The following is a 7,354-nucleotide window of genomic DNA, read 5'->3' as shown; positions in this document are numbered from 1 at the left end:
TGGTGGTGGAGTTTAGATAGATGAAATTTGGTTAATCCATAGAGGCTGGTATACAGGGTGATGTTTGAGTTAGATGTCACTGAATGAAAAAGGTTTGCATAAACTGTCCATGAAGAGCAAGCATGAAGCGACTGTGGAGAGAAAAAACTCCCCTTTGAGAAGAAATCTCTGGCAGAACCAGGCTCAACATGGCGATCTTTTGCCGGACTGTTTTAAGTGACATGGAACTCCATGAAAAACTGGAGGGGCTACACACTGGAGGTGAGGTTGAAGGAGCATCGAGGAGGAGTCGGATGAGCTTACTACAATGGTGGAGAAGGGGATGGAGGTGGGTTGTCTGAATCAAAGTCTGACATAGGAGCGACGGATCTTGCGCTTGTTGAAGAGCAGGCCGAGAGATGATTTGGAGTGGCTTTTAAGTTGAGTGCTGGAAGATGATTGGGCATCGAGGAAATGTAGCTTGAAGCTGATTGGCTGCATTGGAGGCGGATCAGCGTCATATTGAATGGAAGTAATCAGAGTTTCTTCAGTTGAATTTCCGCCTTAGCTTCATTTTTCCTCCAACATTATGTTATTTTTGGGCTTTTAGAAAAACTTGTAAGAAGACTGCTGAGAATTCAGGGCTTGTAGCTCCGTCCAGTTGTCCAAATCGTCTTTGAGCTTAACAGTGATAGCATTGTCTGTAAAGGAGGAAAAGGAGGGAATCCCTTTCCTATGCAACACATTCTGCTTTCTCGTGGATCCAAAGGAATTTCCCAGCCCAGGTGTGACATGTAGAGCCTCCAGTGAAGTCCAGAACCGTGGATCCAGCCCAGAAATCGTCGAATATGGTGAATGACTGTACTAGTATAGTGATTTATTAACTTCAAGGTCTCCAAAGCACATTAAGACGGCTGTTTAAATGTGTACACAGATGGGTAATAGAGGAAAGGTTCAGTGGCCACAGTGGGGAAGAAACTGTTTTATGGATTAATCAGACTTTTTGGCCAGAGAAACGGAAATAGTCTGTGTCAGGTTGAGTGAGGTCAGCATCCATCCATCTCTTTCTGAAATCATTTCTGAAAACTTTCCCAAAATATTTAAACACTTCTGTTTGGGACAGAAAGCGTTTACCCACCTGAAGAGTCGTGTTTTTCCTGGTGAAACTGTGCCACCTTTGCATCTGGCTTAAGGCTGCTCCAGCGTGAGCTGAATTTCATGTTTTGAAGATGTTAACAATTCTGCAATAAGTCAAGTTTGAAGCCAAAATCACACAATCAAAAACCTCCTAACCACGGCCACGCCCTGAGATCCTGCTTATGAACACCTTAAATGGGATCAGTTTACACTGGTGGCTCCACTTTCCATCATGGAACAGGCTTTGAAATCAATTTTACAATGACTGTACCATGAATTATAAAGATTTAACATTAACTTGTATCAAAATATAAAATGATTTAAAAATTTAAAATAAAATGACATTATAAAGTGCACAATACATAATTAAATGTTATATTCAAAATTGCAATTCAAATTGAGTTGTTATAATAATAATCAAATTTCTATAAAAAAAAATATATTTGAAGAAGAATGTAATTTCTTTACTACTTATGCATAAATGGATATAGCGCAAAGTAATTGTAATTGCTGGTAGTGGGTCTCCAGTCTGTTGCATTGTTATTTTTTGGGTCACAGGCTGAAATGTTCTGGAATCCCAACTTTAAAACACTTATGGGTTTATTTAATGAGCCAGATTAGATATAACCAATTTTTTTCTATGAAGATAACTATGACTGCTCGTACCTTTGTGGAATATCTCTCTACAGCACTTTTAGGACCACATCTGAGATCATTTGATTGACTGTTATTGAACCTGTTGCTTTAAAGTAGTTAAATGAGCTCTGAGACTAGGAGAAAGGCAACATGTATTGTGACCAGATGAAATGAATGCCTTTTCCCTTGCCTCCTAGTCAGGCCCTGTGTTCCCTATAAATGAGATCATTAGTTGGATCACCTGAATGCTAAGCTGACAGGTCAAACACCAAGACCTTCCTGACCCGAGTTTTCCAAACCCCTGTGCTTGTGTTTCCTCCTGTAAAGAAAAGAGGGTGTGGCAGCCAGAGAGAAAAGCTAATGAGACATTTCCTCATTGTTTATCCACCTTCATTCTCTGTGGAGATTGAATACAACCAAATAAACAGAGTGAAAAAGAGAGAGCACCTGTGCTGAGATGGAAAGACAAACGCAACACGATCCCGGCCAATAATGATGCCGCAGCGGTATCTGTTCACATAGAGAGCAGCTGGGATGGCAGGAGTCATCCGACTGTGAAAAATATTTTAACGGGAAAGAAAGCCAGATTAGCAGCTCAGTCCCGTAGGGAGGAGCTGTCAGGCGGGTCTGAGTTTCGAAGCGCTCTCTGACGATCGCTCAGGCTTGGGAAAGACACCTGTCTGCTTTGATCTAGAAAAGAAGCAGGTGTAGAAAAAAACACCACTTTAATCCCAATTGACACCAAGTGCTGTAATGCTGTACTCTGTAGTAAGTCGTTTATTGACAAAAAGATGACGGAAAGGTAAACAGCTCTGTGTAGAACTGGTTTGGAAGTTTTCACCACGTCCAGGAAGATGTGAAATAAACACTAGTTGTGTCACTGTGCCACACTGTGCAGGTCAGATTGTGGCCCAGAAAAAATAAGTATTTTGAAACATTTACACTCACAGTAAATAAACCAATGGGGCCTCACCAACCCCTTTCATTCAAATTATGCTGATTAAAACTACAGTTAAATAGCTATAGATAGCTTTTTTCATATTAACGGTATAGTAGAGGATGTTCTTTTTCCCGGTGGATCATCAAAATAAGTGGTCCTCCTAAATGTCAATCATTCTGGGGATGTGTTAACGTAAGGCCGTCGCCGTAACGCGTTCGTCCCCATTTACCGGTGGTGAGTCTGACATAGTGGAAAAATTGCAAATCTTTTGGAAAGTAAGTTTGTATGAGTGATGCAAACAGCAACTTTTTAAACAGAGCGTGCACGAGGAGAAATGAGCTTGTGCACGCTCTCACATGCCTTTAATAGGCGTTCCCTCTGGGGAGCGGGTACAGGGTTGTGCATGTGAATTTTTATTTAAGTGGAGAGGGAGGGTCTTTTCAAAGATTTGCAAAAATCCTCCACAATACCTTTAAGTTCAAAATTTTCTGTAAAGTCACACACAGTGGGTAGAGTAAAGACTATTGGAACTTCCTGAAAATGTTAATGAAGTAAAAGTAAAACTACTCGTAAAAGTACATTTTAATTAAAAAGTTACATAAGTAAATGTAACTGAGTAAATGTAAAAAGTTACTACGGAGTCAAGTGACCAGCGGAGCAAAAAGTAGTGATCATCTGTCCGAATGCTCAGTTGACTAAGTTCTCTATAAAGTCCACTATATAGTCCCCGCTCTATATAGTGATTGAGGAATTTAATGATTAGGGCGGAGGTTCTGACGCAGCCCATATCACATATTCATGAAGTACAAACTAACTGGCCACTAAACGTTTGTATAACTTATCAAGTGATCAGTGATTGTTGCTAACTAAAAAGTGTTCATTTTTTTGATTAGTTTAACAACTTCTCAATTGCTGGTTCCTTAGTAGCTACCATACAGTTTACTGCTTAAATGCACCAGACAGGCAGACGGCTCTAATTTCACTAACTGAGTAATCAGGGACAAGAAAAAAAATGAACTCTGTCAAATATTGTGGTATTTAAATGTAAGATTATTTGGCAGCTTCTCTGTTTTTAAATAAGGACTATTATTCAACATTAAATATATAACTTCCTTTTTTTTCTTATTCACAAAACAATAGTGTATATTTCCTTTTACTCTTGTTGTTGTCTCAAAGATGCAAATTTCTACCCACATAAATAAATGATGGCTTCCGAAATCAATCGGACTGATACCAGGTTAATAGCTGCTTAGGATTTCTTGCTACAATTCTTAAAAAAGAAAACAAAACAGAAAGTAGATTAATCTGAACATAGTCCCCCTTCATAAATAACATTACACCCCTAAACATCATAAGAAGAGGTGTTAATTTAGAAAAATCAGTAACTGAAAATTATTGACTTTTTAGGTTTTACACATTTAATTACCGGTATTAGGAAAATGGTCAGCATTTCACATGATGACGAGCAGTCTGATGGAAAACTGAATGCTGCAACTTAACTTTTACTGAGTCAAATCAGGGATACTCTATTTAAGCTGCGCTGCATTGGTAGTGAGGGATGCATCATCAGAGAGGCAGAGGTAAGGAATACCATCTATAAATAGATGTTTTTTAAGCTTTTCCAGCATCCATGTTTTTGGTATTTGTGGTGAAACAATAATCGGATTATTTAAATAATTATAAGCTAAAGTTGTTTTTAAATTAAATTGTTACCAACAGTAATGTAATGCAGGATGTAAAACATGCGTTTATTTTTGTGCCATTTTTGCATTTATTTAAAATGCTCTAAGGTGATTTTTTATTATATATTTCTAATGTTTTCTTACTGAAACTTACTGAAAGTATATCTTTTTCAGATTCCTCACTTCAGCGAAAATATAGTTCATAGATTAATTAAGTAATCTATAGGTGCAGCCCTTTTAAATTTTGGAACATAATTGAGAGCATATAAACAAGCTGGACCGGTGTTTCAATCCACTTTTTCAACAATGTCATAGATGTGTTGTAATCTCCATCCACCACAGCAGGGCAGGTGTTTTGCTGCAGGATCTTCAATAAGCAGCAAAGGTGTGCTGAATAATGGATGATGTCAATTATTAACTTTTATTCTATGAAAGTAGGAAAAACTGGTATTTTTCTCTTGCTAAATGATGCTGCATTTGTTAAGAGATTGATGATGTTTAAGATATTTAACAAAACCTTTCTAGATACTATGAATGGGCTTTTACTGAAATCATATTGCTAAAGTAACACTACACAAAAGTTTTTTATAAGATTTTAATGTTCTTATTAATTTTATTTCTTGAGCTCTCAGGACTGTTTTTTGTCTGAGGGCAAACTTTGTTCTAACTTATCTGGCACATCCTACAGTTACATAAAGACAACAGATGAATAGAGATCAATTTACTGTCCCGTAAATGAGGAGCTGGGGAACATCCTGTTTTGCAAAGGAGGTGTAGGTCCAGGTGGGGAAGAGGATGAATCGGTAGATAAACGTGGGCGTGGAGAGTGGATGGTTCCACGTCAGTGGGTCGCTGTCGCGCAGTGCTGCTGACGTCCACAGAGACAAAAATAGGAAGTTGTCCTGTGAAGCTCGGTGGGTTGATGCTCGTCTGCAGATAAGACTGACAGGTGTGGAAGGCTGAGAGCTGACAGTTTGCTCCACTTGAGATGTTTGTTGGTAAACTTTTATTATCAGCCATATCTGGCAGAGGCTGTGCTTCCAAATGCATTGGCTGAAAATGTCCCTGCACCATAAAGATAACTACTGAAACCAAATTAGTGTCAGAAACAGGACTAATGGTAAAATTATCATATTTTTCCACTCCTGGGCAGGTTAACTACAAGTTAAAATAGACTTTTGATTTAATCCAAAGTTTTTATTACAGTTTTTTTTATTCATCCCAACAATTGCATTCATAAAAAATAAAAATAAAAACTTATAGAGAAGTGTCTAATCCAGCTGTAGACCAGCAGGCTAAAGCTGTTTGTTGGCACGCTTTAAACTGAACAACACTGCCTCCAAGTGGATGAAGACCTCATCTAAAGTTACATGACGTCCATAGGATCCCCCATCTATTTGGAAGCACAAAATTATCTATAGATTTTTGCAAAAATATTTCGTAAGCTTTCTATCTCCATATTTTATTCTGTTATAACCACAGACTTAAGTGCGTTTCACTCAACAGACACACAAAGTGATGAAGCATTGTAACAACGAGGGAAGGCTTTTCATTTGCTCTACATTGTTGCATGCCTTTTTTACTCAACCTTTTAGCCAATACAGCTGCACATATTATGGTGAGGTAACATATTTACATTTACAAAACATCTCTAGCTCAGTCATATTGCAGTGATACACCTGTAAACAAATCTTTACAGGTTCTGCCACAGATTAAGGTCTGGACTTTCACCGGACCTTTAATACACTGCAAGAATGATCTTAAAATTAGTACAAAATTCTTAAAATAAGTGTATTTACCCTTAATTTGAGTGGGTAAATAAGATGATCTGCCAATGGAATGAATATGTTTAACCTTAAAATAACCTAATCAGATATTATGCTCATGAAAAAAAGAGACTGGAGTTGTTTTTTTTCTTATTTTAAATGGAAATTGTCTTGCTCCAAGTGTCTAACTTGCCTGCTCTATTCAAGAACATATGCACTTAATTTAAGATAAATGTATTTGCTTAGATTATTTTTTTTTTGCAGTGTAAGTACTGATCTACACCATTCTACCACATCTCTGGTTGTTGGAAGATGTAAGCTTCTAGGAAACATTTCTTCAGTCCCATATTCAGCTGCATCCTCGTCCAGTCAGCTATTTCAAACTCCACTGTCTGTGCAGAAGGAAAGAGCACATGAAGCATAAAGTTTGTCTCATACTTTCTTTCCAGTATCGCTGTGTAACCCTCATGCTTTTTTACTTAATACAGATGGGGATTCTCAATTTTTTCCTCATCAATGACTTTCTTCTTCAATCTTATTACCAGATTGGTGGAGTCTAGGATTTGCAGACTGAGTCTCCCAGCAAAGCTGTGGATCCCTGCTGTTCCTCCAGAGTTGCTCTGATTAAAGTACCTAGACAGCCATGTCTTCTTATATACTGTTGGTGGAACCTATTTAGTATTTGATTAAATATTTGCTTAGTGATAAATGTTATCGATCCCATGTGATGCTAATAATAAAAGGTGTATTTTTTTCTGTGTTTTGATCAAGGCCTACTCCTCTTAGTCAGGTCAGCCTCCTGCTGTGATCAGGAACCATGGACAGCTTCTCTGAGAGGACTGATTGTTTTGGCAGTGAAAGAGAAAGGAGTTAAACTGTTTTTTACCATGAAATATGGAACCATAATGGTTGCATTTAAATTTAGTGCTTTAAGAACCTCCTGGCTTTAAACTTCTCTGACATTCTTTGTTTTTTGAGCCACTCCAGTGGCCCTGAAAAACTATTATTATCATCTGATGAGAGAAAAAACAGGGTTTCTTTAGATGTTCATAGTAGAGGGGCTTCAAACCTCTCTCCAACTTTATCCCTTAGCTGATGTGTAACTTTGACCTTTGACTTCTTCAGAAAAGAGTCGGAATTGTTCAGAAATAAAGTTAGAGATGGGTTGTATACAAGGGTGTAACTTTGTGTTGAAAGTTGGTGGGGACGGCTCA

General features: G+C 37.9%; 1 protein-coding gene across 3 annotated transcripts in view; it reads left to right on the top strand.

Moving 5' to 3' along the window:
• Window positions 1-7,354, top strand: part of insc (inscuteable homolog (Drosophila)) — an 89,026-nt gene that overhangs the window by 70,609 nt on the left and 11,063 nt on the right. The window lies entirely within an intron of this gene.

Source organism: Cyprinodon variegatus, unplaced genomic scaffold, assembly GCF_000732505.1.
Source record: "Cyprinodon variegatus isolate N-32 unplaced genomic scaffold, C_variegatus-1.0 Scaffold314, whole genome shotgun sequence".
Classification (NCBI taxonomy): domain Eukaryota; kingdom Metazoa; phylum Chordata; class Actinopteri; order Cyprinodontiformes; family Cyprinodontidae; genus Cyprinodon; species Cyprinodon variegatus.
This window is presented reverse-complemented; position numbering and strand designations above follow the sequence as displayed.